The sequence below is a fragment of the Lepidochelys kempii genome, chromosome 6 (assembly GCF_965140265.1).
Source record: "Lepidochelys kempii isolate rLepKem1 chromosome 6, rLepKem1.hap2, whole genome shotgun sequence".
In the NCBI taxonomy this organism is placed as follows: Eukaryota; Metazoa; Chordata; order Testudines; family Cheloniidae; genus Lepidochelys; species Lepidochelys kempii.
This window is the reverse complement of record NC_133261.1, coordinates 51,280,826-51,306,200: the sequence shown is the minus strand read 5'-3', so window position 1 is coordinate 51,306,200 and position 25,375 is coordinate 51,280,826. Positions and strand designations below refer to the sequence as shown.

The following is a 25,375-nucleotide window of genomic DNA, read 5'->3' as shown; positions in this document are numbered from 1 at the left end:
CTTACCTTTCTTCCCTGCGTCAGGATCCTGAACTCAACCAACTCATGGTCACTGCCTCCCAGATTCCCATCCACTTTTGCTTCCCCCACTAATTCTACCCGGTTTGTGAGCAGCAGGTCAAGAAAAGCGCCCCCCCTAGTTGGCTCCTCTAGCACTTGCGCCAGGAAATTGTCCCCTACGCTTTCCAAAAACTTCCTGGATTGTCTATGCACCGCTGTATTGCTCTCCCAGAAGATATCAGGAAAATTAAAGTCACCCATGAGAATCAGGGCATGCGATCTAGTAGCTTCTGCGAGCTGCCGGAAGAAAGCCTCATCTACCTCATCCCCCTGGTCCGGTGGTCTATAGCAGACTCCCACCACTACATCACTCTTGTTGCACACACTTCTAAACTTAATCCAGAGACACTCAGGTTTTTCTGCAGTTTCGTACCGGAGCTCTGAGCAGTCATACTGCTCCCTTACATACAGTGCTACTCCCCCACCTTTTCTGCCCTGCCTGTCCTTCCTGAACAGTTTATAACCATCCATGACAGTACTCCAGTCATGCGAGTTATCCCACCAAGTCTCTGTTATTCCGATCACGTCATAGTTCCTTGACATCACCAGGACCTCCAGTTCTCCCTGCTTGTTTCCAAGGCTTTGTGCATTTGTATATAAGCACTTGAGATAACCTGTTGATCGCCCCTCATTCCCAGTATGAGGCAGGAGCCCTCCCCTCATCTTGACTAACTACTGGCAGTCCCTTTTATAGGAGTGATGCCCCAAGCCCTGTCTCACAGGCATCACATTATATGGTTGCCTCTTTGTTCACAAAATGGTATTTCAGGATGGGATAGTTGGTCACCAGCTCCTTGATATGTGTGATGGCTGCATCATATTGTCCATACTGTATCTTTGTCTGGTAGTCACTTCAGGAATTTCCGTACATCTGAGAGTCTTGAAAAAAATTGTGTAAGATACAAATCCTGACAGTCTCTAAACTAATTTAATGTCTTTAGGTATGGGCATCTGCTGTATTGTTTTTATGTTTTTGGAGTTGGGTCCTAACTCTTGGAGTACAAGTTTCTCATGTATGGTACTACAGTCAATTGCAATTTCATATTGTTTTTACTCAGTTTTAGATTTACTTCCCTGAGTCTTCTAGGAACTAGCTGGGATTGTGGTCATGAATTGCCATAACGTCTGCCATATTGTCTCATGTCCAGATACCTGAATGTCATCAGCCATGCTGATCCTTGAGAGTTTTGTTAGTATGTCTTATTGGCAGTGTCGATATTGTTCCACTGCAGGTATGACCCCAAATGGCATTATCAGTGATCTGAATCAGCTTGCTGGCATCCAGCATGTGAAGAAGTAGCTGCTTTCCTTATTCAGTAACACTTGTCAATATTTATCTTTTGCATTATGAGGTAAATGGCCCTGATATGGGCCAAATGTATCCACTTCAGTTTGCTCTTAGCTCAGGTAAGGTTTATATTTAATAAACCCAAGACTGCTCCTTTGGCTTTGAGATAGCCTTTCAGTCCATCAGAGTAAGTGAAACTATTGCTAGTTCCCCAATTCTTTACTAATAAAAAGACCCTTATATGTTTAAAAGTGTTGGGAGAATGAAATTATGAGTGATATAAGGAAATTATGAGTGATGTAAGGAACCATAATAGATCATTAGGCTATTGAATATATGTTTGGAATGTATAGAAGATGAGAGGAACTTCATCAACTACACCACCATGGAGGAAGGGGCAAACCCACATCCACAAAATCATCTCCTGATCCATGTTTTTCATATTTTTGGAGGGTCATCTATTCTTTTACGTAGATTGCCAGTAGGGGATGGGGCTTTTTAGAGCGGCCAAAGAATAAGTTATCCCACCCTCAACCTGGATTGGACCATGTTATTTGGTACAAGACTTGTGATCTCCTAATTTGCTCAGAAGATCTCCAGGGAGGTGCCATTGGGTGTAGCAAATGGGAATCACTGCCTTCAAGGTTTAAAGATCCTCCTCCTGGGCCACAACACCAAGAAGGACTGCTTAACCCCTTGTTGCCCAGTGTGAAGTTTGTATACCCCATCACAAGGACCAAGACCAGAGATGACATCACCTGTCTACTGAAATGCAGAGTTGACTCTGATTCTCCAAAGATCAGCAAGCTAAAAAGCCAACCTTTTCCTTGAAGTCACTGGTTTTCAAATTGTGGGGGGTGCGACAAGGTTATCGGGGGGTGCAAGATAGGGTGTGGGGTTGTGGCCAGATGGTGTCTGGGCCAGGGCAGTGAGACAGTGGGGAGAGTGTGCAGGGAGTCCCTAGTGGTTGGAGGGAAGCGAGGAGCACGGCCCCATCACACGTAGCGCAGCCCCACCCTGGCAGCAGCCTACTACTCTCCCTCTCTTCTTCTCCCTGAGTTCTTCCTTGTGCGCTCTCACCACAACTTCCCTGCCCTGACCCACACACCTGGCAAGCTGGAGCCCCACATATTTTAAACCCTCTGGAGCCTTTCAGAGCAAGACGCCCTGGAGCAAGGGGGATGAAGGGTGGGGAGCTTGGTTCTACTCTGCATCATGCTGCCATGTATTCCTCCAGGGATAGAGCCAGCTGGGTCCTGCTCATGCCCTGGGTATGAGCTGTCTGTTCCCTTTGGTGATTCACTTTCTGCCCTGGATGGACAGGAGTTGGGGTTGAGGGTGGGGCTTGTAATGCGACTCCAATGTAGAAAGTGAGTCCAGCAAAAAAAGTTTGGGAACCTCTGCTCTAAGTAACCTTTTTCATTTTTGTTTATCTTTTTATGGTATACCTGGCATGGATGCTTACCATCTGTGTTACTGAATTTTCTTTAACACCTTTAAACATGTAAATGAGAGATGTGTGTGTGCGTGTCACACAGCATGCACTCATACTAATTGAAAGTAAATCCTACCTTAATTGCTTCATGTCACCCTGGGTTGTAGAAGAGTGTCTGCATAATACTACTTCTTCTTCGAGTGCCGTCCCTGTGGGTGCGCCACTCTAGGTGTCGGTGCATCCTAGCGCCGTTGATTGGAGATTTTCGGTAGCAGTGCCTGGTCGGGACGCAGGCGCCCAGTTGGCATCTCCCATCTCATTGGAATCTTCCTGAGCGCCTGCGTCCCACACCCCCCTCAGTTCCTTCTCTACCGTCCCCGGCTGAGGACGGGACTCGGGGCAGTGCTACTTCTCTTCCCTGGTCTCTGTTGGAAAAAAGTATCAAAGAATATAGAAATAGTTATTAGTTACATCCCAGTTGTTTCCCTTCTTTTAGTGTAGTTACATAGTTAGTTACTTAGTTTAAAAAAAAATTTTCGCTTCAGGCTTGTCTGCTGCTGAGACACTCTCCCCTGCCATTTCTAGTTCACAATGCCAGGGGCTTCAGGATTCAAACTGTGTGTTTCCTGTCAGGACTCCATGCCACGGTCTGAAGGGCACTTACGTTGTGTGAACTGCCTCGGGGAAACCCACATCCCTGCAAAGTGCCTCCACTGTACGAGCCTCAAGTCAAGGGCTCGGCGTGACAGGGACCTGCGACTGAAAATGCATCTGATGGAAAAATCCCTGCAGCCCCTTTTGGAGACGGGGACAGTTAAACCCGCTCCTACATGCACCCTGGCCAGATCCGAACCAGTGGGAAGCACTGCTTCACCCTCTCTGGAGCAGAGGCAAGAAGCACAGCAGTCTCAAGGGAGAGACTCCAACAAGGGTGTCCCGCGAGATCCTCACCCTCTGTGCTGACAGCACCATAGGCAGGCTCCTCAGCCCTTTCTAAAGCCTCAGCCGCGGTTCCCACAGACCGCAGAGGCAGGAAGGTCTCCGCTGCCCTGAGCGCCTCAGCGCTAAAAATAGCCGCGGTGCCGGCTGTGTGCTCTTCCCCGGTGCTGGGAAGAATGTCGGCACCAATTCTGCCTCCTGCCCCGGCACCAGCAGCGGACCCCCCGCAGGGCACTTCTAACAGACCCGTGGCACCGCTGTCACTTTCACTTTCCAATGCAAATGCGCTAGAGCACAGTCCAGGCTCAGCGCAGCCCAGGGAGCAGGAGCAGCAGTTCCTCACTGCCAGTGATCTATCAGTGCCACCTGAGCTTAACTCTCCGCTCCTGGATACACAGGGCTCACTCTTCGAACAGCTGCTCTCACCACCTGAACTGGCTACCTTCACTGACAGCGAACCCGACATACAGCAGCAGGCAGAGTTCTCCCCACCTGCGTCTCCTCCTCCACCAGACCCTCTTACGGGCCTCAGCCACCAGCCTCAGTTTTCCTACTTTGCCCCCCCATGGACGGCACGTGGGTTCTCCTACCCTATGCCTTGGCCCCAGTGGTACCCTTGGCCACATCCTCCTACCACTCATCCTCAGACCTCTTCCATGAAACCACTACTTGCTTCTGTGCCTCGATCTCCAGCTCCGTCCACTTCTAGAGTACCTGAACCCCCTCCTGAGAATGTGAGCTATGAACCATATCCCTACTCACCGACCCCTAATTCTCCATCTGCTCCAAACAGAGCCCTCTTCCCCCTGCCTCCACAGAACGTGGATGACTGTAAACAATTTCAAGAGCTTTTCAAGAGAGTGGCACTCAGTCAAGACATCCCCCTAGAAGAGGATCAGGAGACACGATACAAACTCCTCAGAATCCTTCAACCCTCTGCACCCTCAAAGATCGCACTCCCTATAAATGAAGCTCTCCTGGAACCAGCTGACACTCTCTGGCAAACTCCAGCTTCTTTATTACCTACCTGCAGAAAGGCCGAACGTAAATACTATGTTCATGCTAAGGATCACCCACAACCGAACTCTCTTGTCATGGATGCAGTCGCACAAAGGACGAAACAGCCACAATATCGGCCCACCCCGCAAGACAAGGACCTTAAACGCCTTGACGTCTTCAGATGCAAGGTTTACACGTCCTCCACTCTACAATTCAGTATTGCAAACTACTCTGCACTCCTCGCCAGCTACGTAGATAACTACAATAAACTTTTTGAATTTGCCTCCTACATTCCAGAGGATCGGAGAGCGGACTTTAAATGAATTCTGAGCAAGGGCCAATTGATTTCCAGAACAGCCCTAGAAGCCCCTTTAGACACGGCAGACACAGCAGCCTGTACTACGGCAACTGCTGTGGTTATGGGCAGATCTTCATGGCTTTCTGCATCTGGCATCCCTAAAGATCTGCAGACCAAAGTGGAGGACCTCCCCTTTGATAAAGACAAACTGTTTTCCAAAAAAACCGATGAACTACTTCACACTGTGAAAGATTCTAGAGCGGTACTGCGCACCCTGGGTATTCACCCATCTCTTCCCAGAAGACAACAATACCCAAAGACCACGCACACAACAATATTATCGGCTTCAACCCAAACCATATGACATAAATAGGAATCACTCTAGACCCCCTAAGCGCAGACAAATCCAGCTCAAGCAACCACCTCCCACCCATCTGGGAAAAAACAACAATTTTGAAACGTTGGTCAAGGGTCTGCACGGCCACCTTTTGATTCTACAGCCTACTTGCCCATTTGGCCACCACCTCCAGAGTTTCCAACATGCCTGGCAGTGTATTACACAGGATCGCTGGGTTCTCGAAATAGTTCAGTCCGGTTACTCTATCCCATTCAAATCTTATCCTCCTACCCTTCCCCCTTCCCCATCCCTCTTCAGGGACCCATCTCACGAGCACCTACTTCGTGTAGAAGTGGCTCACCTTCTCCAGCGAGGTGCAGTTGGAACCTGTGCCGATGCAACATTGAGGGAAAGGATTCTACTCCCATTACTTCCTGACCCAGAAAAAGAACGGGGGATGGAGGCCTATACTGGATCTACGCTGACTGAACAAATTCGTGAGGATACAAAAATTCAAGATGGTCACACTGGGCACAATAATTCCTGCACTGGATCAAGGGGACTGGTTCGCAGCCTTCGACCTATAGGATGCTTATTTTCATATATCAATTCATCCAGCTCACAGACGCTTCCTACGATTCACAATTGGTCACGACCGTTTTCAATACAAGAGTTCTTCCTTTTGGCCTCTCCACAGCGCCGAGAGTCTTTTCCAAAATTCTAGCCATGGTCATGGCTTACCTCCACAAACATGGGATCATGCTTTTCCCCTGCCTGGACGATTACCTCATCAAAGCAACTCCTATGGCGAGACACTTCAAGCTACCCGTTTCACCATCTCCCTCTTTTGCAGGCTAGACCTCCAAATAAACATCCAAAAATCCACCCCGACACCTACACAACAGATCGAGTTCATCGGAGTTCATCTCGACTCAATCCAGAGCAGGGCCTTGATCCCATAGCACAGATTCCTCGACATCACGCAGCTCATACGCACGCTCTCTATTCGTCCCAGGACACAGGCAAGAATCTGTCTACAGCTCCTTGGTCACATGGCAGCCACCACCTTCGTGGTCCAGTATGCCAGGCTATACATGAGATGTCTTCAGGGCTGGCTCAATTCCAATTTCAACCCAACAGACGCATCTTAGGGATGCTGCTAACTCCTTCTTCCAATGTTCTAGCTTCCCTACTTTGGAGGACAAGACCTCTGCACGGGGGTTTCTTTCCAGCAGCAATCCCCAATGCTCATGCTCACCATGGACGCTTCCCTAATCGGCTGGGGAGCGCATCTAGGGGGACACAAGGCCGGTGGTCCGCATCAGAGATGCACCTACACATAAATCTCTTAGAGCTCAGAGCTGTGACGCGAGCATGCCTTCACTTTCTTCCCCTCATAAAGAACAAATCTATTTGGGTCTTAACAGACAACATAGCATGTATGTACTACATCAACAGACAAGGGGGAGCCCAATCACATTCCCTTTGCATGGAAGCCATCCGACTATGGAATTGGTGCACACAACATCAAATGCAAATCATCGCTTCCTACCTACCAGGCTGCCACAACACTACTGCTGACACACTCAGCAGACACTTCTCAACAGAACACGAAAGGGAACTGCATCCCACATGTGTGTTTTGCTCCAGAGCGGGACTCAGGACTGCATCCCTAGGAGATGCGTTCCTCATCCCATGGAACAGCTCTCTCCTCTGTGCCTTTCCACCAATTCCTCTGCTACACAGGGTTCTTTGGAAGATCGTAGGCAACAAGGCCCGGGTCATCCTAATTGCCCCGGCTTGGCTGAGACAGATGTGGTATCCTTACCTAGTCTGCATGTCCTCCTATCATCCACAGGCTGTCCCCAACAGGCCAGATCTCCTTTCCCAGGACAACGGACGGGTTCTTCACCCCCAGCTCCAAAAGCTCCACCTGACAGCCTGGTTCCTTCATGGTTCCAAACCCATGAACTCGCCTGGTTCGAGCAAGTCCAATACGTCCTTCTGCAAAGTAGAGAAGACTCCACTCGTAAAACTTACCTGCAGAAGTGGAAGCAATTCGTCCTCTGGTGCTCAGGTAATCACTTAAAGCCCAATACGGTGACCCTCCCTAACATTCTAGACTACCTCCTGAAACTAAAACAGGACGGACTTTCGCTCAGCTCCATCAAAGTACACCTGGTGGTGCTCACCACCTTCCAAGACCTGTTCAAAGGTTATTCACTCTTTACCCACCCCACCATAAAATGATTTCTCACAGGCCTACAAAATCTCTACCCTAAAATTTACCCAATGGCAGCTACATGGAATCTTAACCTCGTTCTTCATGCTCTCATGAAACCTCTATTTGAGCCTTTGGCTACCTCCTCTCTTCTCCATATATCCATGAAGGTAGCTTTCTTAGTTGCAATAGCATCAGCAAGGAGAGTAGGTGAAATAAGCGCCCTGATGACCCATCCTCCCTACACAATCTTCTCCAAAGACAAAGTCACTCTGAGACCACATCCTAAATTTTTCCCTAAGGTGGTATCCACCTTTCACCTTAACCAACCAATATACTTGCCTACATTTTATCCCAAACCTCACAAGACTCCACACGAAGCATCCCTACATACTCTCGATGTCAGGCGAGCAATTGCCTTTTACTTAGACAGGACTAAGCCATTTTGTAAATCTCCACGAATCTTTGTCTCCATCACCGAAAGATCGAAAGGTATGGCTGTCTCTAAACAACGTCTGTCCAAGTGGATCTCTGACTGCATCAGATCCTCTTATCGTATTCAAAATATTCAACTGCCCGAAGGCATTAGAACTCATTCCACTTGAGCTATGTCAACATCCGTTGCCTTCCTACATAACGTACCCATTTCTGACATGTGTAGAGCGGCGACATGGTCATCTGAACACACGTTTGCCAAACACTATGCTATCATGCAAGATACCATCGCAGACACTATAGTAGGCCATACAGTACTCTCTACAGTACTCACTGCCGCATCTCCAAAGTCCCACCGACCATAGTGGGTCCTGCTACACATTCACCTAGAGTGGAGCACCCACAGGGACAGCACTCGAAGAAGAAGAAGAAGAGGAAGAAGAAGAAGGGGAAGTTACTCACCTTGCAGTAACTGAAGTTCTTCAAAATGTGTGTCCCTGTGGGTGCTCCACTCCCCACCCTCCTCCTCTCTACTTTGGAGTGCTAGTATAATTGCTCCACAGTAGAGAAGGAACTGGGGCGGGGGGGGGGGGGATGTGGGACGCAGGTGCTCAGGAAGATTCCAACGAGATGGAAGATACCAACGGAGCGCCTGTGTCCCGACCAGGCACTGCTACCGAAAATCTCCGATCAATGGTGATCACTCACTGACACCTAGAGTGGAGCACCCACAGGGGGACACATCTCGAAGAATTTCAGTTACTGCAAGGTGAGTAACTTCCCCTTTATCCTCAAAAGGGAAATTATGGTTTGCATTATAGAAATATAGATTAGGTGGGAAAAGAGTTCACTGTAGGAGTCAAAGAGGTAACTTTGATGGAATCTGGTTATTGCTTCATAGGGCTGAGAAGCAAACTTCATCTTCTTAAGTTTCCAGGGTTAAATAAGATTATTCATATGTTACATTAACTTCATCATTTAAGTATTGGTTGTGCTCACCTAATAATTTGGTGTTGATTCCATTCCATGTTATTGTCAAATTGATTTATTAATGCAATTCCAATTATAAATATGATTACGTAATTGTGCTGCTTAATTCTTAATCTGGTAAGAGTTGTAATAAGTAGTTTTGGTTTGAAGTTTACTTACTTTTAATTTTATTTTTATTAATTTGTAATAAAGCCCATACAATTATAAAGCTGTTTTTTCTTTTAAAAATAGCAACAAGGGTAAAGTACCCTCATCTGGGGCTAAAGGTCATTTGTTAAAGTTTCAGAGCCCTTTGATTCTGGCCTTAAATTAATACCTTTATCTCTCAAAACATCAAGTACTGAGAATATTTTTGCTTTTGGCAAGTCAAGTAATATTACCAACGTATTCTCAAGTAAGGTAAAAATATTCAGTTCTAGTCATTTGGTAGTGAACTCTTTTTAATGATTTGTTTAAATTGCTTGGGTCTATGAAAATGCACAGCTTACCAGGCTTCACAGAGGTTACGATTCTCCTTATCCAGCTTGTGAGCTCTATGATTTAACAATGATTACTTCTTTTTTCATTTGCTTTATTACTTCCTTTATTTTTTTCTTAATGCAATGGATAGTCTGCAAGCAAGGTACTGGCTGAATAATTTTATTGATTTCCAGATATAACATGCCTGGAAGACAACCCTATCCTTCAAAAACATCATAGCAATCTTTAGCAGATGCTACAGTGAATTGTCTTCTCTTACGCTTTTTGTTTTCCTTGTCTGCCTATTGTATGAATCAGAGAGACAAGATAGGTGAGGTATTATCTTTTATTGGACTTCTGTTGGTGGAATGAACAAGTGTTTGAACTTCATAGAACTCTTTCTCAGGTCTGGAGAAGGTAACCAATATGTCCAAGATAAATATAAGGCGGAACAGATTGTTAAGCATAAGGTGTTCACGCGCTGTAGAAGACCACTTAAAATGAAGTGAGCAACTAAGGGTTAACAGGCAGTAGGGTGCGTTACAAATTGTTGTAATGAGCCATAAAATAAGTGTGTTTGTGAAGTCCATGGTTTTTAGTGTCCAGCAGAGTTATGTATATACCAGGCTTGTCTTTAGAATGTGTTGTGCAGATTTCCTTTACAGATGAGGACTGAGAGATCAGATATGGAGCTATTGCTTTGTGTAGGGTGACCAGACGTCCTGTTTTAAAGGGATAGTCCCGTATTTAAGACCTCCTGCAGGTATCCCGACTTTTTCTTAAAAAAGGGCAAATTGTCCCGTATTTTCTTTCTCCTCACCATCAGTAGTGGTGGATTTTGCTGCTGGTCCAATCCCTGCTCGCCAGCCGCCTACCCACCAGTGTTGAGTGAGGGAGGTCAAGGGACCAACAATGGGGGTGGGTGTGCAAGGCTATTGGCGGGGCATAGATGCAGTGCTCAGGGTCATCCGCTCCCCCTGCTGATCCGTCAGCGCAGCCCGCTCTGCATGCTGGCTGTTGGCTAGCAGGGCCCTTCCCCAGTCCCATTTCTGACTGGTGCAGGCTGCGCGCTGCAATCTGAGGTGTCTGGTGAGTGAAGGGAGGCACCAGGCAGTGGCCGGTTATGTGTCACCTCTGCTGCCTACCCATCAGCCCTTTATGTGTTCCACCTCTCACTGTCCTCTCCCTGCTTTGCTCCTTTGCTCCTCTCCTAGCCCCGCTGCTCCTTCATATTGCCCCTGGCAGGGCGCATCCCACTCCCCCTGCCTTGCGGAGAACCAGCCCCTGGTCGGAGTGCTCAGCTCACCAACAGCCTGGCTGACAGGTGCCTTCCTTCCTCCACTGCCTCTGGCTAGGTTGGTGCCCCAGGAAAGCCCAACACCCTCCAGCCTGGGGTGCTGGCCAGGAGGAGCCAAGCCATGCATGTACTAAAGTCCCACACAACACTGGCACGGGGAAGCCTCTCTGCACCTCAGCTAAGTTCTGGAGTGGCGGGGAGGAAGCGATTTCCAGCCTGTTCCCACCGCAACCATGCAGGCTCCACAGCAGCCCTGGGGCAGAGGCTTGGCACCCTCTTCCCTGGGCCCTGGTGCACAATGAATCCTTAGGGCTTAACCCGTTCCTGCCCGTGCTGGGTTATGTTGGTAGCCAGCAGCAGCCTGGAGGTGTTAGCTGTCTTTGAACACTGTGTGGGCAGGAAGGGACAAGCTGCTTCCAGCCACACAGTGGGGAGAGAAGAGATAAGTGCTGCAATGACATGAGCCAGATATTCCCTCCCCGCACCCCGCGGCTAGAAGTAGCTCCCATGCCTTTCCGCCTCTCCTCTCCCCTCCCCTCCCACACAGTGCCGAAAGACTGTGGCTGGTTACATTCTGATGTGAACCCTGGCAGAAATCTGGGGAGGGGGTCATGTGACCCTGCTTCCCTCTCCACATGTTGCCTCGGGAAGACATGGTGCCAGGTATCAGGAGAGGCGGGTCCATCCCGGGGGCCCAGCCAGGCACGGAGCATGGAGAACCTCGGGCAGGGAGGGTTGGATTGGTCAGTCACTCCCGCATGTGAGAGAGGAGTACAGGAGTGTGTGTGTCACTTCTTCCCTTGTGAACCCTAAAGCCTTAAAGATAAGAAGGTAGAAAAAAGAATCTAACTACGCAGTATTTCTTTTTAACAGGGGCTCAGACAACCTGATGTTAATTTGAATGTTTGTACTGCATAGTTCTCATTGATTGCCGTTGAACTTGCTTGAATACGATTAATTTTACCAGGTGTCCCGTATTCAGCATAGGGAAATGTGGTCACCTTAGCTTTGTGAAAAGTGTTCACCCATGGGCAATAAGGGTTTTTTGTCTTTTATCATTGTTCCGTGTGGTGAGTACATTCAAGAGCATAGTGATTGTCTCGTTTCACCCAGATAGGTATTGTTGGGAGCATCTGATGCACTAGATTGGGTACACTACATGTTGTGATACGTATGTGTAGGACGAATGGATCTTGAAAGGTGTGTTGTGAGGGTTGTAGATCATCATAACAGTGGAGATATGTCCACATCTCTTGTTTGGCAGGATCTGGTGCTGATTTGAGTTGGTGTGTCTAATTTGTGGAGAGTTTGCTTCTGATGATGAGCTTGATGAGGTAGGTTGTATGAATCATTTGTCCTAGGTTTTGTGTCATTAGAGTCACGCATTCACTTTGTTACTGGTAGCAGTGGCTTCTGTTTTACCTGAAAGTTCAGCCTCTATGCTTTTATTTGGTGTTTTCTTTTACATTTAAATTGTCCTAGTAGTATTGTGATTTTTGCCATCATATAATATTAATTTAGCTTTGCTTGGTTGCAATTTCACATTCTTCTCTTGTATAATGCTGAGGAAGTCTTTGTAGCCTAGCATATTCACTGATGCCCCACTTTCAGTTTGGCATTCAGTTTCCTTTTTGTTTGTGTACTTCTGCCTTGTCTTTGGATATGGTATGAGTTTGAGTTTTACAAACCATTTATTTTTTATAGTTGTACACTGCATTAATGTCTCATACAGTATGTGCAAATTTTCATTCTGAGTCACTGTTTACTTCCTCAGTATGGTTCATTTTGGTTTGGTTGTTTGTTTTTATTGTCTGCAGACATTTGGCATAATGATTTCTCTTGCCACAGTTATTACATATGGCTCCATATGCAGGGCATCTTCCATTATCATGTTTTTCTCCACAGTCCTACAGGTCTTTGTTTGCATTTTACTTATCTCCTTTGCTTTTTATTTGTGCATTTGCCTCTGCACAAATTTTGGTGTATTTTTCCTTGTTTCCCTGCTCTACTTGGTGAATTATATCTGTGTCTACTCCACATGTGCTCTGCATTTAGATGCGAGCTTCTTCACTAGTAGCTTTTGTACATGTCTATAGCTCTTGGAAGAGGCAGTGTGCACTCTCTGAGCTTTATTATTTGAGCTCCTACAACTTTTGACCCTATTACTAATCTATCATGAATGAGTTCATCTTTTAAAATTTGATAATTGCATGGGTCAACAATTTTGGCAATACTGAAAAATATCTTTTGTATATAATGCTTATTATGGATTGAAAATGCTTTTGTAGTGCTTCTAGGATTTTACATCGGTCCTCCTGCTGCTGTTGGGGCATGTGCCAGCCTTTTCACCTTACAGCTAAGGTTGTCAACTTTCTAGTCACACAAAACTGAACATCCTTTCCACGCACCTTGCTATGCCCCTCCTCCAAGGCCCCACCCCTTCTCTGAGGCCGTGCCCCTGCTCACTCCATCCCCTTCTCACTCACTCACTCACTCACTCACTCACTCACTCACTCACTCACTCATTTTCACTGGGCTGGCTCAGGGGGTTGGGATGTGAGAGGGGGTGAGGGCTCTGGCTGGGGGTGCACACTCTGGGGTGGAGCCAGAAATTAGGAGTTCAGGGTGTGGGTGGAGGCTCCGGGTTGAGGCAGTGGGTTGGGATGCAGGAGGGAGTAAGGGCTCTGGCTAGGGGTGTGGGCTCTGGGTTGGGGCCAGGGATGAGGGGCTTGGAGTGCAGGAGGGAGCTCCAGGCTGGGGGGTGGAGCCAGTGAATTCAGAGTATGGGAGGGGGCAGGGCCAGAAATGAGGGGTTCAGGGTGTGTGAGAGGGCTCCAGGATGGGGCAGAGGATTGGGGAAAAGGGGAGGTGAGGGCTTTGGCTGGGGGTGCAAGCTCTGGAGTGGGGCTGGGAATGAGGGGCTTTGGGTGCAGGAACATACTCCGGGCTGGAACTGAGGAGTTTGGAGGGTGAGAGGGGGGATCAGGGTTGGAATGCGGGGGGATGGGGCAGTGACGGCTCTGGCTGGAAATGCGAGCTCCGGGGTAAGGCTGGGGCTGAGGAGTTTGGGATGCAGGAGGGGGATCAGGGCTGGGGCCAAGTGGTTCAGAGGATGGGAGGGGGATCAGGGCTGGGGCAGGCGTCCAATGGGAGCTGCAGAGTCAGCACTTGGGGTGGGACCAGCTTTCGGAGCCCCCTGACTGCCCCTATGCTTAGGACCCGGAGCGGGGACATGCCACTGCTTCCGGGAGCCGCGCAGAGCCATGGCAGGCAGGGAGCCTGCCTTAACCCCACTGCGCCGCCAATTGGACTTTTAATGGCCCCATCAGCGGTGCTGACCAGAGCTGCCAAGGTCCCTTTTCAACTGGGTGTTCCGGTCGAAAACCGGACACTGGCAACCCTACTTACAGCTATGGCTGTTCATATTTTGTTTCCCTTTTTATCCAGCAATCCTGTTGTTATTTCAAGCTTTTCTATTGTGATTTAAAGAATGTCCAATTGCTAAATACATGTCCAGCTGCTAGTGGATAGGAATCTAGTATGCTGCCATGATTATTATTTTCTCTTTATTTTGTTTGTTTGTTTTTTCTTTGCAATATTCTTCGTTTCTGATTTCACATACATGCAGGAGCTGATTCACTTCTTCCACTATGTTTAGTGTTCAAACACAAGAACAGAGAGAGCCAAGACAATTCAACATTTAGGCTTTATTCCTTTTTCCATTTCTTTTGTCCTCTCTCATTAAGCACTTCCTGAAAATAGAGTACTTCCAAGTTCCTAGACATTCTCCTATACATAAGTATATTATCATATTATAAAGCTACCTATTAGGAAGTTGTTTATCATAATACCATCCAGCTCAAACACACTATGGAACTGATTCATCCAAAAGGGGCCGTTGAGCTTGTGGCCAATGGAATTTCACAAAGTGTTCTGGGCTTTGCAGCTGTAGAGAGTGGCAAGGTCTCTAGTCCATTCCCCTATCAGGGCAGGATTTTTCTATACAGTTCTCAATTGCTTTGTCCAGTTCAGTTTTAAGATGACCATAGAGTGCAACATTATGTATTCATCAGCCACTCTACTGCCCATGAATAGGGCCTTTTGCCTTGTCTAGCATGACCACTGTACATTATTGGCCAGTCTTTGGGCATGCTGAGGTGGAGCAGCTTGTAGGCTCAAGAAGTTTGATTTCCAACTGCAGGGGTGGAATCATCCCCAAATCTCACCATGACTTATTTGAAAAGATTTGTAAAGGTGCTGAAACCTCAAATGTATTGTGCTTAGTGGTTGTTTTAATTCAGTCAGACAGTGAGAGGAAGGTAATAAGCCCATTCGGCCAAAGACTTATTTAACCTAAAAAATAAAAAGCAGTTAGGGAAATAAGAGAGCCCTGCCCTGCCTCTTCATTGATAGGGATGAAGACAAAGAACCCCAGCTTTTAGATAGAAAATATTTGCTCCGTTGGTCCCAGCAGCATAAAGGTAGCTAGACTGTTTGACAAGCCAGATAAGCATGAAAAATGGAACTAACTTCCTTTGGTTTCTACTGCCTGAAAAGGGATGTGTTTGGGTTCTTCAGACTTGGCAGGCATGAAATGTCATCAGTCTCCCTATAATGACTCTGAATAGTGCAAAACAGATAGATCAGTCTCTTGACAGGGATTTTCTCCCTTTTATTTTTTTCCACCCAAATTGTGAAGGTGTTCTTGGCAGCAAATAGACACCCTTAGCCCTTACTTCATGCTTCATTCCAATCTGTTGTTTCCTGGGTCTCATGCAAATATTTTCCTCTTTGAAAAATTTACAGGAAAATGATCAGCGCTTCAGTATTACTTGACACTTAAAAGCAAGAAAACGGGCAATCTGAAGACCTTCATTAGTCAGACTAGGAAAAATAAATTTGGATAATTTGTCCACAGACAGCTAAGACTTCAAATTTGGTAATCAATAAGAAAATATGGTGGTTCTGATACTTCGTTTGTGGACTCAATCTCTCAAGTAAATTAAAATGAAACACAGTTACTACTGTGATTGTCTAAAGGCATTCTTATAGATTTGGCTTGTTCTGTTTTTGATTATTTTGCTAGGGTTTCTCACTTTTTGTTCTTGTGTTTTCAATGTGTTCATCTCTCAGTTGGTCTCCTAGGTTTAGTTATGTCCTCACTTTGCTATAAAATTAAGGTTTGGATTTTTAACAAACACTCAGTTGCTGGTCTGCTCCTATTTGAAGTCAATGTTAAAAGTTCTGTCAGATTCAATAAAAGAAAGGGCAATACTGAGCACTGTTGAAAACCCAACCTAAAATCTCTTTGCAACCACAGGACTGACAATGAATCTGCACTGAGGCTATGTAATAATTAATTGAAAAATCAAGTAAAAGTTCTAGAGACAACTCCTTGGTTGGTATAAATTGGTGTCGCTTCATTGACTTCAGTAGCACTATATCAGCTTACACCAGCTATGGAGCTGACCCCTAATACTTAAATAATATTATGGATAATGTCCATTTGCTTTTAAATTTAGATACTTTCTAAATTGATTCACTAACAAAAGGACTGGCCTCATCAGAAAGTTTCCCATGTTTTCTGAACATTAATTACACAAACTAGTTCTTCTTTATGAACTGAAACATGGGGATATTTAGATTTCTATTAATGCTGAAATTTGTTGATACATTTCTCATATTTTTTAGCAGTCTCTTCAGTGCTATGTGTTTTACACTTCTTTGGCCCAGGGTACGTAGGTCTCTGCTTATCCTGGCTGCATTTTTGTAACCAAAAATCCAAAGAGGATGGCCTGATGTATTGCAGAAATTCTTCATTTTTTAATAAAAACTAACCCAGTACGTGTGTATGTATATAGCTTCTATAAAAACGTGTTAAAATAGTTAGCTTGTGTGTAAATGAAGGATTATTTTGCAAATTAAACTGCTTGTTACTGGCTGTAGCCATTAAATTCTGTAGCAAAATATCAGAGAGAGAGACCATCTTCCTAAAATCAAATCAAACTGTGCTTTGCACCAGCAGCAAATAATCAAAATTTTCCACAGAACTCTCCTTTCTATTTCCTTGCCTGCTGTATTCTCCTCTTCTGATCAAGTCAAACTGTGTCCTGCATCCTCATCCTCTGCTTGCTGCTGCTAAGTGTGCAAGGCTCTGAAAGTCAATTTACACTGCAGTGCTTTTCAAACTTTTTGTATTGGTGAGCTCTTTCACACAGCAAGCCTTTGAGAGTGACCTCCCCTTATAAATTCAAAATGGGGGGGGGGATAATTTAATTTAATGGGGGGATTGTCAGCTCTCTGGTTTACAGTCTACTCTGGTTTACAGTCTACACTGGTTTGGGTGGAAAATTAAACAGTTGTTTGCCTTTCTAGCAAAAAGAATTGCCTTTGAGTTAACTGACTGTATTTGATAAACCCAGGCCCAATCTGTTCTCTCCCCAGTCACCCTGAACCTCTGATCAGACCACCAATGGACAACACCTCAGGCATGCTCAGAGTGCACTTCCCACTGGTCTTCTGACCACTTCTCCGAAGACTCTGCGCATCTTCTCCTCTCCTACCTTTCAGCTAGTCATGCCCACTCAGCTTGTTCAGTTACCTTTTCTTTCAATTATCAGCTCAATGTTGTTGTGTCAGGTGCCATTCAGCCCTCTCTCAACTTGTTATCTTTGCATTTCAGGCAGAAAACTTGACGCTTTTTCTTACGCGGATAGGACTCTGACTTGTCCCAGACTTCTGGGCCCAGATCCTCAACTTGCATAAATCAATCACAGCTCAGCTGGGGTCAATGGAGTTATGACATTTTATACCAGCTGAGGATCTGACCCCTAGGGTGAAGGCTCTTTCCCAGACTGCATTAGTTCAAAGCTACCTTTACTTCTCTAGAGCTATCCTTTTATTTAATCTTAAAGAGACAGTTTGCAATTCTAATGCAGCTCGCAATACACCAGAGTTTATAGTGCTACCGCATATACAATTGTAGCTTTAAAATGTCATAATTTGCAAATGGTTATCAGACATCAGTATTTGAGATGCATTGGCATTATTTTAAGCATAAGTGTTATGGTATATCATGTAGTACTATGTTGTAACTGTTAGCAGATGATGTGACCACTGTTTTATAACAAATAATGGTAGTGGGATGCAAACAATGGGTAACAGTTTAACCTGAGTCCAAAACAAAGTTACATTAGGAGAAGTAATGAATTACCAGCAATTCCAGTGAGTGCTATTGGTTTTATGTTGGAGCCACTGACTGCTGAATTTCAAGCATTCTCAGACTATTCTTTCAGGTCCCAGGAATTAAAAATAGCTAAAAATGATTGTTGTTCATAAGTTCCAAGAGTTCAGCCAAACCCCTATGGTTTGTGGCAGTACTAGTCATGTTCTTTTGTATACATTTAAGATAAAGTTGTTTGTTTGTTTTACCTCCACAGTTCTGTTCCCCAAGTTTATTAAAAAAATCATAGTGAGGCAACGGTTCTACAATATCATTGTAGTGATGTTAATCAGAAAAGATGGGCAGAAATCTAAGAAATGAAGCTAACATTTTTTATTCTGATTACATGAAAGTGAATTGGTATTAGCTGGTTTCTAGTACAGCATGTGCTTTGTTATGTAAGGAGACTAGGTGAGGGCTTTGAACTCTATAAAACAGCACTGTACACTCCTTCATGATGGCACATAATATTCAGTAACATTAGCTTTTCTCTGTATGTCCCCTCATTTGTGTCATAATATAATGTAACTGATGTTCGAACCAAAAAAGGCATGCCCTGGTTTAAATAATGGACCACTGTGGCTACAGCTACACTGCATGCTGCTTTCTGCATGTAGCGAAATGATGACTCACTGGCATGGAACCTCCTGCTGGTCGTCTGGGAATTAGCTCTTCTCCAGCTTACGGAGAGCCTTCTGCCCGCTGGTGTCTCACCTGCCGCTGGCCCCCTGTCCCTCCTGGACCCCGATGCCCTTTACCCTGGGGTTCTGCCCCAGCAGTACCCCCCCACACTCTGGGTGTCCCCTCCCAGGGGAACCCCCAATCCTCTAAACCCACCTTGCCTCAGTGGCTACTGCCAGTCATCATCTAACCCCCGCTCACTGGGACAGACTGCAGTGTAATGGCCACTCATCATTGGCAAGGGGTTAGGACCAGCTGCCTCTGCCTAGTCCCAGGCTGCCCCTCTGCAGCCCCAGTACCTTTCTGGGCCTTTACCAAGGCCTGCAGCCTGGGGGTTTACCAGGCTGGAACTCCCCGGCTCCCTTTGCCTTCCCCCAGCACTGCTTCACCCCAGATACCCTTTTCTCCCAGGCAGCCAGTCCCTCTCTCTCAAAAGCGAGAGAGAGAGAGAGTCTCTTTCTGAGCTCTTGGCTCATAGCCCTTTTTTCGGCCAGCTGTGGCCTGATTGGGGTGTGGCCCCAACTGTGGCTGCCTTCCCAATCAGCCTAGCCTTTTCTCGCAGCCCCAGCCCTCTCCCAGGGTGGGCTTTAACCCTTTCAGGGCCAGAGCAGGGTGACCGCCCTGCTACACTGCAGCTCATAGAGTATGTACTCAGGTAGCCCCATAGCATGGGTTTACGTAGCAACGTAGATTGTGAGGCACACCCTAGGCGCGGATAATACAGACATGACTGAAGGATATGATTATATACTTGAGTAGCTCTACATAGCTCTCAACTCGCCCAAGACCTGCCTCTTCATCTATACTGCTGGGTGGTGTCCTGCTCCCTCCCAGCTGCTGGAGCCTTCCCCTGCCTCAGGACAAGACTCCGGCAGTGAGGAAAGGCTGTGGCAGTGGGGAAGCAGTGGGGAAAGGCTCTGGCAGTTCCCTGCTGCTATAGAGTTTTTCCTCACTGGAGGTAAAGACTCTGGCAGCAGGGAAAGGGTCTGCGAGTTCCGTGCTTCTAGAGACCTTTCTTGCCTCAGGGAAAGACTCCAGCAGTGGGGAAAGGCTCTGGCAATAGGGGACTGCAGAAACCTTTCCCCACTGCCTCCCTCCTGCCAGAGGTTTCCACTAACCCATGTAGCTGCACACTGCAGTGTAGATGCAGCTTGCTTTTCATTGTAGCATGTAGCTACACATGCCACTGAAAGTGGTGTGTAGTGTCCCCTGTATGAAATTTCCACAGTGATAGCAATATTCTAATAGTATCCATTACTCACGAATAGCAACAAAAACGTGTAGACATGATATTCAGCAGTTAAGAAAACTGTATATTTTTCTTTACCTGAGAATGAGAACCTCGAAAAGCAAGAAAAATATTTGGGGAAAAGGAATCTCTTCCTTGACATGGGGTTAGCTCACTATTGAAGACAGCTCCATTGACTTCACTGGGGCTGTGTTTAATAAAACGGCATCAGATTCTGGCTAGCTTATGTGAATGGACTTAATCCAAAGCCCACTGAAATCCAATGAGTCTTTGCATTAGCGTTAATGGAACAGGCCCCAGATGTACAAGTTACATTGGTAGGGAGGGGAGGGAAGGGCAAAGCCAGGGCTCACCCATCACCTTCTGTACCAGTAGATATAGCTAGATGCAGAGTGGAAAGCAAACTGCTCCATCTCCACAGGTGGCAGAGTTTCCCCTAATGCACCCCTAATGGTTGCATCAGAATTCCTGCTGTCAACCGCAGCTGCAGAGTAGCAACACTTACCCTCCTCCAGAGCACAGGGGTAGGGCAGAATCTTAACTATATACATCTATATAAAGAAGTGGTTCAAGACTATATAGAAAAGCTGGATGAGCACAAGTCCATGGGGCCAGATGCGCTGCATCCGAGAGTGCTAAAAGGAGTTGGCGGATGTGATTGCAGAGCCATTGGCCATTATCTTTGAAAACTCATGGTGATTGGGGGAGGTCCCAGATGACTGGAAAAAGGCTAATGTAGTGCCCATCTTTAAAAAAGGGAAGAAGGAGGATCTGGGGAACTACAGGCCAGTCAGCCTCACCTCAGTCCCTGGAAAAATTATGGAGCAGGTCCTCAAGGAATCAATTCTGAAGCACTTAGAGGAGAGGGAAGTGATCAGGAACAGTCAGCATGGATCCACCAAGAGCAAGTCATGCCTGACTAATCTAATTGCCTTCTATGACGAGATAACTGGCTCTGTGGATGAGGGGAAAGCAGTGGTTGTGTTATTCCTTGACTTTAGCAAAGCTTTTGATATGGTCTCCCACAGTATTCTTGCCAGCAAGTTAAAGAAGTATGGGCTGGATGAATGGACTATAAGGTGGATAGAAAGCTGGCTAGATCGTCAGACTCAACGGGTAGTAATCAATGGCTCAATGTCTAGTTGGCAGTTGGTATCAAGCAGAGTGCCCCAAGGGTCTGTCCTGGGGCCGGTTTTGTTCAATATCTTCATTAATGATCTGGAGGGTGGCGTGGACTGCAAGTTTGCAGATGACACTAAACTGGGAGGAGAGGTAGATACGCTGGAGGGTAGGGATAGGATATAGAGGGGGACCTAGACAAATTAGAGGATTGGGCCAAAAGAAATCTGATGAGGTTCAGCAAGGACAAGTGCAGAGTCCCGCACTTAGGACGGAAGAATCCCATGCACTGCTAGAGACTAGGGACCAAATGGCTAGGCAGCAGTCCTGCAGAAAAGGACCTAGGGGTTACAGTGGACGAGAAGCTGGATATGAGTCAACAGTGTGCCCTTGTTGCCAAGAAGGCCAATGGCATTTTGGGCTGTATAAGTAGGGGCATTGCCAGCAGATCGAGGGACATGATCGTTCCCCTCTATTCAACATTGGTGAGGCCTCATCTGGAGTACTGTGTCCAGTTTTGGGTCCTACACTACAAGAAGGATGTGAAAAAATTGGAAAGTGTCTAGTGGAGGGCAACAAAAATGATTAGGGGACTGAAACACATGACTTATGAGGAGAGGCTGAGGGAACTGGGATTGTTTAATCTGAGGAAGAGAAGAATGAGGTGGGATTTCAACTGCTTTCAACTACCTGAAAGGGGGTTCCAAAGAGGATGGCTCTAGACTGTTCTCAGTGGTAGCAGATGACAGAACAAGGAGTAATGGTCTCAAGTTGAAGTGGGGGAGGTTTAGGTTGGATATTAGGAAAAAGTTTTTCACTTTGAGGGTGGTGAAACACTGGAATGCGTTACTTAGGAAGGTGGTGGAATCTCCTTTCTTTGAGGTTTTTAAGATCAGGCTTGACAAAGCCCTGGCTGGGATGATTTAGTTGTGGATTGGTCCTGCTTTGAGCAGGGGGTTGGACTAGATGACCTCCTGAGGTCCCTTCCAAGCCTGATATTCTAAGATTCTATGTCTCATAGTTTCTGTATGATCTTAGCAGGTGTGTTTCAGTAGGGAATGTGCATACTGTAGAAGTGCTGTCCGAAGAGTTGGTAATATTAATATCCAGGTGTTTGTATCTGATGGAAGGATACATCATGGCAGCTTTTTGACCATACAAAAGCATAATAGGATTGTTTTTTCTTGTGTTGTTTTCATTTTCATATTTTTCTTGATGAAAATATCATGGAATCATCACCTAGAAGAGTGTCACTGAATATTGTTTTTTGAAGTTTACATCTCTTCCTTGGCCGAAATAATTATAAAAACCAAAGTAAAAAGAATGATACAAATTTTATTTTTAAATCAACAGTGTTGAGTGATGTTTCTAAGAACAGTATCCGTGTGTTATGTGATGCAGTGGTTGTTATGGTGATAGCTCTTTGTTTTGAACACTGTAGAATAATATCCGTATGATGCAAATGACCAGTTTGTGTATTATAGGTACCAAGGGATTGATATACCCTGCATGCTTTCCCTTTTTCAAAATAGTGAATATTTCCCCCCCTCACCCTTAACTAAGTATAATTTAATCTCTCAACCACAGTATGATGATTTTGGGAAATCTGTCAATATAATTTATGAAATGTGGTTGAAATTGTGAAGTTGTTATTTTGAAATTGTTGTATTCTGAATGCCTCTATCTGCATCTATGTGGATTCTGCCATTGTTGGCAGGGCTGTTCAGTATCCCTGCCAGAACAGGTACAATGGCGGATTGTTAGAATTCAACGGCAGCTTCTTCAGGTGGTAGCACCTGAATGACAATCGTTTCGTTGTACCTTAGGAAAAGATACTTCCTCCTATATGTCTGAAGAAGGAGGAAAGTGGTGAGAGTGGAAAGTCACCAGGACTAAGAGACAGAGGTGTTGGTGGGACATATGAAGTAGAGATAAAGAGACACACAGGAAGTGTAGGGGAAGGAGAAAGGATCGGGGGGATGGACTGGCCAAGGTCAGAAAAGCTGAGCTGGGCTAGAGAAAGCTCCATGTTACAGAACACAAGCCATATGCTGTAGTGGAAGGTCTCTGGATGCTCCAGATGACTCTGCCCCAGCCCAAGAGTACTCTGGAGTGGTGAAGAACCTGAGGCAGGAAGATGTGTGTCGGGTTTATTATTTATATATAGAGCTGTGTATATCTCATGTGATTAAAGAAATCGTCTTAGAATTCTGCACAAAGTGTCTGCATGTTTTATAACCTACACATACTACCTGCATCCTGAAGAGGTAAACTGTGGACCCAGAACACCTCAAGGCTGGAGTTCTGGGGGAGAGAGTGTTTAAGATATAGGGTGAGATTAAGGCGTTCTAGGTGCTGGGCAGGGGGCCATTTGGTTGCAACTCTCAGGATGAGGTGCAAGATCTTGCTCCCCAAGAGTGTTCCAAGAGGCCCTAAAACAGGCCCTAAAATGCCTGGACTCTGTTCAGACTCTAGGGGCTTAAAATACCTGGGGATTCAGCAGCTGGATTTCATCACTGGTGAGGGTCAAGAGGAGGCAATGTATTGCACCTATGAGACACGGCTCATCCTTTTTCGGTTGATTAAGCACCTTTTTTGGCTTCTAAACGTAGTAACACAGGGCCAAACTGAGTTCAGTTTCATTAGTGTAAATCTGGACTAAACCTATTAAACTCCATGAAATTAATGTGGATTATGTTGATATAACTGAAACTGCTTTCTGACCCAGAGAGGGATGTTTTTCCATTTGAGAAAAAGAAAAGGGACAAAAATTCAGTAAATTTATTCCTACCAACTGATGGTTTGTACTTTATGTAATCTGACTAAGAAATACTTCTTATATTCAAAGCATGGGCAAACCAAGCAAACCATTATGTTTTCAGACAATCAATATCAGAGGTTCTTTTATGAATTAAATCTTCCTAGTAAGATAGTGAAAATGAATTGGAATGAGTTAAGAGTAAGAAATTTGCATGAGGGGTTTGTTTTAAAGTAACCAGCTGTACCTATAATATGCACTTAAAACACAAACCTATCTCCCAAAGGTATTAGGCCAAATCTGAAATTTAAAATTATTTAAAAAAAAAATCTCTTTTTCTGGTTGGCACTGGTTTTTGGATGCCAAGGTAGTTCTGCTGCCAGTTCTGTTGAAACAACAAGTCACAGTGACGTTAGCCTTGAGACTAGTTCTAATAGATTACAGCAGGGCACTTTATAAACACCTCCAGTACAACAGACACATTACAAATATAGACTCTTGCTTCATAATGACCGTTAATGAATACAGCTAAATTTTCAGTTAAATTTAAGAATATGGTTCAGTGCTATTCTTTTTTAGATGAGTTTTTTTTCTTTTTCTTTTTTAAAATAGTCTATAAAATAGTCTTTAGATTCATTAAGCTTCATATTTTACTGTGGGAAACTTAGAGAGAGAGATGAAAACAGTAAGAGCCATCCGAACACATATGTAAACCACAGAGGGCCTGAGTCCCTGTTCTAGTTGAACTGTCCTTGGCACAAGACAAAAGGCTCGGGAAAGGTGGCCCAAGTTCTTCACATAAGCTAGAGCATACTCAGAGCCCCAAATTGTGTAGGTTGCCTTAGCCACACTCTCTTTTCCCCAGATACACACCCTGTATGCTGACAACTGAGATGGGGAATGATGTAGGAACCACCAAGCTGACTCTTGCCACCTGAAGATTTTGCTGGGCAGGGAGAGAGCTCTACGGGCTGACTGAGCAGGCTACAGGGCTGCTGGAGCAATGCCAAAGATCTGGCCCTTAAATATCAATGCAGACATAAGGCCCACTCCTGCAAGCCATCAAACACATTTATACTTATCATTCACCTGAGTAGACCCATCAAAAAATCAATGTTTTAATAAGTTGTTTTAGTCAATGAGGCTACTCAAAAGAACAATATACAAACACATCAGCCTTTTTCAACTAATAACATAGGTGCTGCATTCATGTAATTTCCTTGTAAGCTACAGCCAATGTCCTATTCAAGCAAGATACCCAAAAACAGTATTAAAGAACACTCAGCAGGTTGCTTGCCTATCATGTGGCTGGAAGTGAATAGATATGTAAAAAAACCAGACTAACTTAACCAGACCAGTCCCAAAGCAGGAGATGCCTTACTTGTGCACAGCTGAATACATGAATGGATGAGTCATATTCTGATGAAGAGCCTGCAATCTTACTCTGTTCTCTCTGCGATGTAAATCACAAGTAACTTCACTGAATTCAATGGAATTACACTGCTCTGAAATGAGCTTAAGTGAGATCAGAATGAGAATCTCTATGTTTAATAGTACTGAAGATTTTCTTTTTGAACATCATATATAGG

At 45.5% G+C, this 25,375-nt stretch overlaps 1 protein-coding gene across 4 annotated transcripts in view; it reads left to right on the top strand.

Annotated features, from left to right (window-relative positions):
* The window catches only part of SHANK2 (SH3 and multiple ankyrin repeat domains 2), a 613,416-nt gene that overhangs the window by 211,622 nt on the left and 376,419 nt on the right, over window positions 1-25,375 (top strand). The window lies entirely within an intron of this gene.